Source organism: Protopterus annectens, chromosome 1.part1 (assembly GCF_019279795.1).
Source record: "Protopterus annectens isolate FY-2018-M chromosome 1.part1, PAN1.0, whole genome shotgun sequence".
NCBI lineage: Eukaryota > Metazoa > Chordata > Ceratodontiformes > Protopteridae > Protopterus > Protopterus annectens.
Genome location: NC_056726.1, coordinates 248267557 through 248280663, shown reverse-complemented (window position 1 = coordinate 248280663; position 13107 = coordinate 248267557). Strand labels below are relative to the sequence as shown.

At 42.5% G+C, this 13107-nt stretch overlaps 1 protein-coding gene across 2 annotated transcripts in view; it reads left to right on the top strand.

Annotated features, from left to right (window-relative positions):
* The window catches only part of MCM9 (minichromosome maintenance 9 homologous recombination repair factor), a 1342783-nt gene that overhangs the window by 425424 nt on the left and 904252 nt on the right, over positions 1 to 13107 (top strand). The window lies entirely within an intron of this gene.

The window sequence follows — 13107 nt, the reverse complement described above, 5'->3', positions numbered from 1 at the left end:
TGCATGAGTTGGGCCTCATGATCATGGACGAGGAGCCAAACCATATATTTGGACTCCTCAACGCCCCACCTCTGTGCTTGGAAGCAACTACCCTCTCCTACACCTGCCATCCTGACTGCAAATCGATTCCACAATCAGTTATGCTGTGTATTCCCGCCTATGGGGCTTATATATGCCGTTTTTCCAGCACTTATCTGTGATTGGCCATTTTGAAAATGTATCAGCTTCACAAAACCTGCTTTGTCTTGCTTCTCTTTCCATTCATTCCTATATATATGCTAATACTGCACTTCTAAGTGCAACTGTCATGGCTTAGAGGTTCAGTACTTTGACTATGGTGCATGGTATCCTGAGTTCGAGCCTGGCCATTGCTTTGTTTTCTTTTATGACTGTCTACACAAGCTAGGAGGTGTGTCTGTGTAAAGGCAGTTTTGATACAGCTTGCTCAAAGTTGCCCGCCGGTTATCTTGTTGGCGCGGTGCGCAGCTCCGCGCAAACGGGTTACGCTGGTTTACGTGTCGTTTCGCTGTCAGCACGCATATTACGCTCAGCTCAGCTACGGGCACATAGTTTCAGCGTGTTACAACACTGCTCAACCCCGGGCACTCATTTTACACCTGTTAAACCACTGCTCACCTACTGGCAGATGTACTCAGCTTGTTAGAGCGTAGCTCAGCTATAGGCACTTCTGACATTTTATTTTTTTTTTTTTATTATCTTACATTTCTTCAAAATACATGGCCCATTTCATTACATTTTACATAAAATATAATTTTATATATGTATATATGTCAGGGAATTGTTTCGTGCTTCTTTCACTAGAAATAAAAATTGATGTTGTGGGGGCTCGAACCGTGACTGCCTCGTCTTCAGCCGACGTCTCTACCACTACGCTATTGCTTCTTGGCTTACTTTGCATATTTAGATCTTATATGCTTTTCCACTGACTGCTAACTGTGGCTAAGCGACGGGCACGCCTGCGCAAACGAGCGCAATTACAGGCAAACATCTTTAGAACTTATAAAAAAAATATAACATGTTCATTCTTACTTTTTATGTTTATAATCTGTGGGGCCATGTGTTGTGTTTGTTGACATTTACGTGGACTCTCTCGTGGGGGTTTACTTTCGGGACTGTTCCTCTTCTGGGGGCGTGTCCATTTGCAGGACTCGCCCTGCGGACACGCCCCCTACTTTCTTACATGGACCGTGTTAGCCTTGGGTGTGAGTCAGCATGCCCTCATGAATATGCATGGCATGCTGACGTCACACCGTTTAACTGCAGCCTCCGTGTAAGACTTGTAACTCTTACACGGAGGCTTTGTGAATCCTGCCTAATGTATTGATTGCTGCAGTGATCTTTATAGATGGATAACCTCAAATGCTGATAACATTGTTTAGTTTATAGCTAACTTCACTTAACACAAACATATATAGGAGAATTAACTGTACTCTTTGATAGAATGTCAGTGAAGCAGCCACACCCTTGGCACAGAAGGATAAAGTACTGACTACAACCCAGCTGGAGGGTTAACCAGCTACTAACATAACACTGTGTCATGTGCACGCCATTATAAATTTCTGAAACCAGGCATAGGTAGATCAGCAAAAACAGCAGGAGATTCTGAACAGTACTGATTTTTTTGTATTAATCTATAGTAGTCAGTGATTTACAAGAGAATATCCCACTGCTTCTTCCTATTTCTTTTTTTTTCAATCTGTTGAGGATCAGGAAGTGGACTAAGGCTAAAGATATATCTGTTTGTAAAACTGCAGTGATATGCTGTTAATTCCTTAGTGCCTGCTTCAAATGACTGGTACTACAAGGTTAATAATGTAAAACTGCAAGTCACATAGTGTGTGTGTGTGTATGTGAAAATGCCCCCAGTGTAATACACCTGGTGGCTACAGGTATTTAGGCTCAAACCCTGTACCTTTGGTACAGGGTAAAAAGAGACTCAAGTCCCTAGCCACTACCATTTCTCAGCTTTGCTCAGAATTTTTTTTGTACTAAGAGTTGAGGGCTATGGTGACAACAGAATTTGTATTTCCCCATTATTGGTTTTGTTGTTTGTGCTAACAGGTTGCGAACTATGGTGAGAAGTGAGAACTGAATTCACTAAATGATAGCCATTAAGTTTCAGTCTTCGTGTTGTTTAAACTGCTGATTTAGCATAGTGGTATGTTGCACTGACTGTAGTGTATAGTGTTCTGGGTTCAAGACTTGCCAGTAACATGCATGGTGGTAACACAGCATTTTATTCTAGCAAATTTCCAAAAATTATGCAAGCAATGTTTAAAATGTGTCCCTGGTTTTTGACCTTTTGCCCCCCCCCCAAAAAAAAACAAAAAACAAATTGAAAATAAGTGCGAGAAGCTGTGCAAGATGCCTATGGCTTACACTACTGTCATTTTGTTTATAGTTTGGGTGTAGAAGTAGACTTTTATGATGGAAATTTTCTGAATTGAGCAGTTTTGTAATTATTGGTTCATGCATTTCCTTTCATTGCCTACAGTACAGCCTACTGGAAAAATGTTCATTCAAACAATAAAGGACTATAACTTAATAAAGTCAGGAAGAAAAGAACACATGTATGTTTCTTGTTTTCTGTGCAAGGGGCCAATGATTTGAAAACCGCCCAAAGGTAATCTTTATCCACCACTGGCCAGATGCATTTTTTTTGGATGTGGTGCAGGTTTCATTGCTGTTTCAATTAATGTGAGTTTCAAGGGCATAGAGGTTTTAATGCCAAGTCTGTTTTCATTGTGAGACAGTATTGCTTTGTTTATCAGATGTCTGTTAGTGTTTGTGGATTGATGTGCTGCAAAATGTAAAAATAAAATCCAAATAATCATTGTAGAAGTAAAGCAGTATGCACACATTAGTGTTGATGATAAATGGGGTGAAATAGCCAGGTAATGGGACATTGAAATGGCTGCAGGGGGACTTTGGTGCCATATTTTGGTTGTCTGTTTTTCAGTTTGTGTTTGAAAGTTGGTATCCCACAATTCTGTTGGAGTAGGTGGGGTTATGTAATTATGTATGCAAATTAGATTTTAATCATCATACAGATTTGTGCCCATTTTCATGGCCCTTGCCCAGATTTTTAATGTTTCCAGGTTGAGAGGTATGGATCTTGCTGTCAAGTATCAAGTGACTCTTCAGGCAGATTACATCCTGTCAGGTCAGAATATTGTGGCAGACACTCTGAGCACATCCTTAACTCAATCCCAAGAATGGATGTTTCACAGGGATGTGTTTCTGGGGTTCCCTTTCACAATCTAGAATTACTGAATGCTCGAAATTCAGTAACTCGAGACTGTAAAGTCGAAAACCCATAAGCGCGAATCTGCATAAGCGCGGATTCAAATATCTCGAATTCGTGCTTATGCATGTCAGCTACGGGATGGGAAGTGCGTGAGTCGGGATGTTTTACAGAAGTGAAGGTAAGTGTGTGTGTGTGTGTGTGTTTTGTAAGTTGTGTGTGTGGGTTAGGGTAGGGAGGTGGGAGTATGAGTGTGAGTGTTTGATGTGTCTGTGTTTGTGTGTGTGTATGTGTGTGCCCGCAAGGCAGTATAAAATGTTTGTGTGGTGTTTTTTATTTTGTGTATTACTGCGATCTTGGAGTTAGAATATGTAAGTAGGATGGTGTGGGGGGTGCATGGGGATGCAGGGGGGCTTGCCCCCCCGCATGCATGTAGTGTATGGCTTGTAGTTTATGTGATGTGGGTTGTATGGTGTGCGTGTTGTGTGGTGTATGTGTTGGGTTTTTTTGTTTTAGTGCTTGTGGGTTTCGGGATTTTTGTTGTTTCGACTTTACAGTCTCGAATTACTGAATTTCGACCATTCAGTAATTCGAGATTGTGAAGGGGAACCATTTCTGAACATTGCCCACTAGTGGGTACTCCTGAAGTAGAACTGTTTGCCTCTCCTCTGAACAGATAACATCCTCTGTTTTGTGCCAGAGTCCCAGGTCCTGTGGTGTGGAAGGTGGATGCCCTACCTTTTTCTTGGAAGGAGATGTTTCTTTATGCATTCCCAACTCTTTCTCTCATTCCAAAAGTCCCATTCAAAATTCAACAGGATGCTCCCAAAATCTTGTTATTGACTCACTTTTGGCTGCGACAGTATTGGATTCCTTTTCTGTATTTAGCCAAGGGCAGTCATCACAAATTACCTCACAGGGTGGATCTATTCACACAAGACAAGAAATGTCTCATCCATCCCCACCTGTCCACTCTTCAAGTGACACTGTGGGTAATAGAATTTGATTCCACGTAGACACCTTTTTTCTGAGGACATGCTGAGGGTCCTGTTGGAGGCCAGGATGCCCACTACTAGGAAATCCTACTTGTCCAAATGGAAGGGGTTTTCTGTTTGGTGTCTGTCTCGTAACCTGGACCCACGTACTGTGGATGTTCCTTTGGTGTTCTCTTATTTGTGTGCTCAATGCTGGTTTGGCCTATTCTTCTGTTAAAGCCCACTTGTCAGCTATGTCCGCTTGTCTGCTTTGATCTCCTCCTTTAGCTTCTAGATTTGAGGCTAAAAAGTTCCTTAAAGGCGTCCTTCATATGAGACCTCCCAGGATGCCTGTTCCTCCTCCCTAGGATCTTAATTTTGTTTTGAAGAAGCTGACTCAAGCTCCCTTTGAACCTACTCCTTCAGATTCCTTGTGGCATTGTTCTTGGAAGATGGTTCTTTTGTTGGCTCTTACTTCTGCCAACCTGGTGTCAGAGCTTCAAGCCCTTATGGCTTGTCCTCCTTTTTTGGTATTTCATAAAGGTGGGGTGTCCTTGCATACTAAGCCTTCTTTGTGCCTAAAGTGGTTAATGAGTTGTCACTGAATCAGTCCATTCTTTTTTCTTCTTTTTCCCTTCTCCGCAATCTGCCAGTAAGAGGGTGCTGCATACTTTGGATGTGTATAGACAGCGCAGATTTTATTTGGATAAGACTAAGGCTGTTAGACATTCTGATCAGTTTTTCTTTTCATCCTAGGTCTTTAGGATTACCTGTATCCAAGCAAACTATTTCTTCTTGGATTTCAAAGCTATTTCTTTTTGTTATACTTTTCATGGTAAGAGCTTTCCTTCTTCTGTAAAGGCTCATTCTTCTAGGGCTGTGGCTTCTTCTGGTGCTTTTTTCAAAGGGTTTGATACTAATTCTATTCTTGAAGCAGCTACTTGTTCATACTTTTACCAAGCACTGTAAGTTGGATGGCATCTCCGAAGCTGGAGCTAGTTTTGCTAGGGCCATTCTTTATGGCTTCTTAGAGGACTCTACTTCTCCTTCCTCATCCTAAGTTTCTTCTTGAGCTTTGGGCACTGTCTCATATGTTAGAAGTACTGCAACAGTGAATGTAAGAACATAGTACAGTTGTTTAAAGTCTTACCATAACAGTAGATGTGATTTCCTTTACCGTTGCAGTATTCACTCCCTCCCTTCTTCCCCCTAGTCCTTTTCTGGGTTTCCTTGGACTGGTGTTCCTACTTGGGAAATCAGGTCAGAGGATGGTATGTCTGAACGTCACCTCTATGCCCTACACTATGTGAGGAGCACGCATGTCACATTTGGCGTACCTTAAAGCAACAGCAGTCCTTGGTATACTGGCCGTTGTAGGGATGCACATGACAGGGAATCCCATATGTTAAGAATACTGCAACAATGAAGGAAAGGACATCTACTATTATGGTAAGATTTTACACAACTGTACTTCTGTGGACCCTCTGATCCAAATCAGGGTCCTGTGTATAGGAGTGCTACTCCTGAGTACTCCATTAAGCCACTTTCTTCCACCCCGAATTTGAGGTTGCTTCAGACACCCAAGAAGCACTCCTAGGCCACCTTCCACTTCCAGGAGCTTGTCGGAAGCAGATGTTGATAGGATAATGCAAAAGTTTCTCTGAGCTCTGATCCAGATGGGGGTCTTACCAGCTCTGTCCCCCTACTGGATCCGTGAGTATGCCAACAAATCTTGCAGTTGTTTTTTTTTCTCCTTCCCCCATCCATCCTGTTGTTTTGGAGTCCCAAGATCTGTGATTCCCATGGGGTCTGGTGCTGGATTCAAACAAAAGCTTCTTTCTGTGCTGCACTGATTTTCCCTGCCTAATTCTGCTCCGATACTTTCAGATCAGAATGGATCTCAGAGTTGAAGTGTCAGTGTTGGGTCCGAGGAGATGGGCTCTGTTTCAATTTTGTCGGATCTGTCCCTTCCTCTTGGAGCCTCTGCCCTGACAGTTCGATCTGGCTCCACCCCAAGGCATGGTTCTGTTTTGGGTCCAGACCTGCCTTCGTCAGGAATTTAGTTTCTGAGGAGGCAGGTCAGAGTTTCTCAAGTTCCATCTGCCTTTGAGGTGGTTTAAAGGGGTTTTTCTCTCCACAGAGAACAGCCTTCTAATGTCTCTTATTCTCCCTTTCCTTTATCAGTTCCTAGCTCTGTGTCACACAAGCGTATTTCGCAGGGACAGCCAGAATCAATAACTGTACAGCTAGTTCTATTAGAGGAACTTCCCTTCTCTTCCAAGACCTCGCCTGAACATCCAACAGAGGAGGTTCACTGGAAAAGAACGTCTAAAAGGAGACACATTAACTCTCCTTTGGAGTCTGTTACAGAGGATACCAGTTTTGATGAAGGAGAGGGGTCCCCAGATCACCACTGGATGATATCTCCATCAGGGATGCTTTAGAGATTGTGAAACAGAAAGGTGGTTGCTCTTCCCACAACCACTCACCAGAAGAATCTGTATTTTTGGAAGCTGTTGGTTTTGATCCATCTACGTCTTGGGTTACCCCCCGGTGCACAAACTTATTGATGTAGTTGCCTGTTGATCTTGTAAGGATCTGGACACCATTGAACCCTTTCCAAAGAGACCTGACAAGTTTTTGGCACCCTCTCCCCCCAATCTGACAGACCACACTGGAGCAAAGGAGTCCAAGTAGATGCAATGGTGGTGGGAGCAGCCACCAAGAAGGAGCTGGTGGAACACAGCTCTACTGTTCATCTGCCTAATAAGGAGTCTAGAGCATTGGACAAGTTTGGAAAGCAACTTTTTGCCTCAGCAGCCTTTGCCCTGAGGTCACTCATTTACCCGGCACATTTCAGTCGGCTTCAGAGAGATTTGACCAGGGAGCTTTCAAATACTCTGTCCATGTCTGCTTAGGATTTTAAAAGGACATCCTCGAAACTGGCCAATCTATTATCTATATCCAGTGCTTCAATAAGGTTGATGTCACATGGCTGAAGGCAACTCACGAGCAGCAGTTCTGGCATGGCCATAAGGAGACATGCCTGGATATGACTTTGTGACTTTGCAGAACATTTTAAGATGCCCTTTATTAATGCCTTGTTTGATGGCATGTCCTTCTTTGGGCCATCAGTTAGAGATGCTGATCCCCAGTGAAAAAGATGGAAAGACCCTGTCTGCCGTAGGAATCAAGTTTTCTACAGATCAACAAACCTTTTCTAGGAATCAGAGGCGGCAAGAAGATGTGGTTCCATAAATCTCAGGGTCCTTTCCAAGATCCATGCGGTGAAAATTCCTCCACAGGCAGAGGGGGAAATTTCAATGAGAGACGTTGCCCTAGAGGCAGAGGAGGTCCCCAAAATCAGGGCTGTTGAGACTTTCTCAGGCCTTTTCAGCACTCCTGAAAAGTTGCCCAACTGTCCAACTCTAGAGGCATTTGGGGGTCAATTGTCTTTGCACCCAGACACCTGGGCAAGTATAACACAAGATACATGGGTGTGAAACCTAGTATCCAGGTGTTATTACATGCCACTTTCCCTTCTTCCATCTTGCAGAAAGAGGAAACTTCCTGAAATTCCAAAGAATCCATTGCCAAATGGATTGTCCAGTTAGATCACACACCTTAACCAACCCCTTTCATCCTGCCCAGGTCCTACCTGCATTTCTAACAGCAGGACAGACCGGATTAACTACCACTGTGTTGTTTTATTGCTTACACTTGAAATGTTCCATTTTACTCTGTTTATAAGTCACATAAGTCTCATAAAAAGCCAGCTTAAAATGATATCAAAATGCAATAAGGAAGAAATGAGTATTAAATGGAATCAAGCTGAAAAGTTGTAGGTTTAAATGAGATAATGCATGCTAGATTTATATCAAAGCTAGGCTTGAATTTTGTCACACTTAATTTAACTTGCCAGGTACAAAACACTCACTATAGAAGTGCAACCCTTGAGACTTTTTGTTGTTGTAGGCTTCTGGTTCATTCTCCTAGATTTCTTTGAAGTTATCTGGGTTGTGCCACTGACTACAGTAACAAACTTCCAAGCCACATGAGTTATGGCTATACTCACTTATTGCCTCATTTTCTTCTCACACTGAGGGCTAACACCTTTTAGTAATCGACTAAGTACACTTACTTGTTTTTGCATTACTTAAAATTATTTTTTTTTAAAAGCTCACTAAAATTCCTGCTCAGGCTGTCTACTGTTGAACCTGTGCTTTCATTCCTTGGCTCCTGGCTATTTCTGTGCTGACCTGAGAAATCCAGTTGCACTGCCTGGTGGTTACTCTGTCCCCCCTGCAAACAAAAAAAAAAAAAAATCTTTTAAAATCCTCCATGACAGGGAGAAATTCAGAAGGTTGTGAGTATTTTTTGTTTTAATTCAAAATTTCATTTGCTAATGCACACTGATGGGACTTGGTGACCATGATGATGCATCACTTCAGTAAAATTTTTAATGCTGTTTAAGAAAACTAAGGTGAGGACCCAACAATGGAAAAGCACCCTCCTCAGCCTCAACAAGCAAATAAGATGACATGTCAAATTCTCAAAGGGTAACTTTTTGAGAAAAACCTATCACGGCCAAGGATAACAATAAGGCCTTTTACAGCTACGTACGTAGCCTAAAACATAGGGCCCAAGCATGTGCCAAAATACTGACTAGCAGTATCACACACATACACTGATCCCACAGACATAGTCAACCTGCCAGTGGACAGATTTGGTGGAAATTTAACTCCCATATCCCCTCCAGAGTTATCACAAACATTGAAAGCCAAATCTCCCCCCTCCCATATCTGAAGAGCAGGTCATTAAAGCCTTGTTTAAGGCAAAAAAAAACCCCAGCCTCTGTGGGACCAGACAGTATCCCAGGCTGTCTTCTACACAAACTAAAACATGAACTAGCATCACCATTAAGTACCCTATTTAATCAAAGCCTAACCATAGGCTTTGTTCATGCGGAATGGAGAACAACCATTATTCTCCTCCACAAAGATGGCTTGGCAACAGACCTAGGGAATTATAGACCCATAAGTCTGGCCAGCCTCATCTGTAAAGCCATGGAACAAATCATCATGGACATCATAAATAAAGACATAGGTGATCTCCAAACCCTAGATCCGACCCAATTCGGCTTTGTCAAGGACAGATCCTGCCTGTTATTTCTGGTGGATTTCTTAGAAAATGTGATCAGGGCCATTGATGAGGGCAGATCTATGCACACAGCATACCTCGACTTGACAAAGATCTTTGACACAATCCCACACTCAGGCATTACCGATAAACTTAACAAACTGAATGTAAACCCCTTTGTTGTAAGATGGGTTGCCAACTGGCTCAGAAACCGGTCACACACTGTTAAAGTGGGTGACTCCACATCAACCATCAGACCTGTCACCAGTTGAGTGTCACAAGGGTCAGTACTGGGCCCCTTACTGTTTGGTATATACTTCTCAGAAGTTCAGGCCAAAACTAAGGGGCGGTGGCTGACCAGGTTTGCAGACGACTACAAGCTGAGTGCAATTACTGAATTCCCAAATGATCAGTATACTTCAAGAGGGTCTTACTCAGACCAGTGACTGATGTCTTAGTCACAGTCTCCAAATGAATGCATAGAAATGCATCATCATTCTCTTTGGTAAAAACAATGTCCCATCACACTGTCAAATTAACAACAATACCCTTTGTACTTACAAAGTGGTAAGATATCTGGGATCACAAGTAGACTGTGACCTTATCTTTGGCTACTGTGTGTCTACTGTAGTAAAGAGGCTTTCTACATAGCACAATTGATTAGTAAGGCATCGTCTCTAGAGCAAAGGAGGTTATAAATGCTATACTTGTCACTAATCAGGCCCATAATTGAGTACAGTGCCCCTTTCGGCATGTACCGTACAAAGCACCTGCAGCAATTGGAGAGACCTCAGAGGTTTGTAACTAAAAAGATCAAGGGACTCCAGCATGTGCCTTACACAGACAGACTAAAGTCCCTGTCACTATACTCTGTATCATATAGATTTATTAGGGAAGACTTGGGTGTGGCTTACAGAGCAACCCCCAACCCAAACCTAATGAATTTGCTGCACATCCTTAAATCAAATGGGACTAGAGCTACCAATTCCAGGACCCTAAATATAGCCTGCGACTTGAATAGGACATGCTGGAGGGACAAACTTGTCTCCCAGCAGCTGCCACATCTTTGGAATAGGCTGCCAATTCATGTTAAGCAGAGCACCTCTAAGACGCTGTCCAGAAGGAACCTGGATGAATGGATGGGGCACCATAAATTCTTAACAGGTATAGTGCCCACAACCCTCCTGTTCATGTGCAGTCATTAGTCAATATCCAGGATTGTCCTTAGTAGAGTGTCTATGGTATTACATTGGGATGAAACTGCTAGGCTTGAAATGACCTCCGGGTCAATAGCTAGTAACCTCCTATGATCTTACTTGAATGATGGGGGAGGTGGCTGTGATGGGACCCTTTACTAAGCTCCAGGCCATAGGCAGCTACCTAAGGAGTCTTGTGCAAGATTTGGCTGTGGTTGTGTCCGTTTATTTTGTTAGGATGCTTATTCTCCAGTCATCTGGGGTATGCCTTTCTCTCCATAATGCTATAACTAACTTACCCAACATCATCATCGTTGTTATATCTGTTGTGACCACATCTGAGTCTCATGCTTTCCTTGACTTTATCTTCCTTTATGTTGTTCTTAGTTCTTCTAGGGTGGGCTTTTCTTCCTTTTTCATTGTAGGTTGTATATGGGGCAGTACAGCTTCTCTGGGGTTTTCTTTATTCAGAAGCTGCTGGATGTAATTCTTCCATCTGTCTTCGACATCCTGAGGACTGGTGAGTAGGTTGCTGCTAGAATCCCTTATTAATAGTGTCTGATGATTGTCTTATTTACTTTTTTGTATTTGCCTTGCAGCCTGATATATTTTTATGTAATCTTCTGAATCACTTTCCAGAAGTTGATATAGTGTTTCTGATGCCTTATTCTTTGCTATTGTGACTGTCTCATCCTTTTTGTTGGACAACCAGTATTCCTTCTTAGCCTGGTCAGTCATTTCTATTTCACACTTATTCTTGCATTCTTTTCTTTTAATTACATTCTGGAATTCTGCATTTCACCACCAACTTTCCATATGTACCTTATTTCCATACCTGGTTTGGCTGCATATTTGTTCTATAGCCCTCACACACATTGTTTTGAGACACTGCCATTATTTTTCAGCTCTGATTATTTCCTGTTCTTCCTGAGTTTCTAGATTCCTGAGTATTTCCTCAAACTCTTGTGCTTTCATTCCAGTCAACTTTCAGGTCTTAAGCCTAGTCTCTGTTGACCTTAAACCTTCTCTGGCCATTGATTGCACTTTATATGGCCACCAGTGGTTTATGCTGTGTGCCGACTGTTTCCATGTGCATGACTTTACAATCTACAGTTCTACCCCATTGCCATTTATTTACTAGAGGAAGTCTACCTAAGTTGCTTGTTGACCACTTTTGTATGTGATCTTGTGATGGTGTCTCTTGCTGAACCCTCTGTTGGCTGCTGTCAACACATTTTTTAGCGAGAAGTCTAAAATGCTTTCTCCTCTTTTATTCCTATTGCCCCACCCCTTAGCACCGAAGCAGTCTTATTATCTTTCTCTCTCTGTCCCAGTACGAGCATTCAGATCTCCCTGTAGCACAACCAGCTTGTGTTGTCTTGCTTTATCTAGTAGATCTTGCAATTGCTGCCTGAATGCACTTTTTTCTCACTTTCATAACTCTGCTGTGAGGTACAGGATGAGATTATGAATACTGCCCCATCTTTGCAGCAGACTCTGATTGCCTTGAGTCTGTCACTAATTCTGATGACAGCTGTCACTGTCTTCTAAAGACACTCACTCACTACAATTCCAACACCATCGCTAGTCTGTCTTTTCCCTGAATTGTAGACTCTGGATCCCAAGTCAAGTGGCTTTGCTGCACTGCCCTTTCAGCTTGTCTGCTGGACACCCAAGATATTCGGTTTCCTCCTTACTCTTCTGTCATTCACTTCCAAGCTGTGTCCTGTCAGTGAACTTGTATTCAGTGTAGCAGTCGTCAGTTCATGTTTGGCAACTGGGCGCTGGATGTCCAATGGCTTATTGACCTAGGGCTACAGGGCTTCATGACAGGCAGACACTAGCTAGCAGAGGTGCATACATGTTTCCCTTTGTCAGCATGGATCCTTGACATAGGTAGGAATATGCTGGGTCCTCAACCACTTGTTACTGGCAAATACACATGCCCACTAGTTCTCTTGACTAAATCACCTAGAACCATTTCTGCAGTGTCTAGGCCTGACACAACTTAGTGTGCGATCCATATTGTCCTTTTTAGAGGATACTGTGCATCACAGCTGATGTCTAATGTGGTTTGTCTACACAACTCAGTGCTTTACCCATGACTCAGTTCAATTTTTGGGGGGAGTTTGAGTATATATTGTAATTCATATAATTCAAGTGCAGTTGACACTGTGGTTTGTAAATAAAAATGAGCCACATTGAGGTAGTAAAACGTTTAGCAAATTAATGAAAGATCAAAAGCAGTGGAAGATACAAATGTCATCAAGAGGGATAACTGTGGGAGGAAGTAGTGCAAAAGACAGACCCTATACTGTTGGAGGTGATGGTGAAGAAGTAGATGGCCTTAGCCTGTATAACAAGATAAGCAGTCACACAAAAAAGTATTGGTTGTAAGGTGCCATCTTAGTGTATACTGAATTACCTTCTCATTTGGAGTGATATAGTGATAGCAAATTTACATCTGGGTGACAGAGTGTGATTTGTGCATCCTCTTTCTCATCTTCATTTTAAATGGTTCTAGACATCTGAC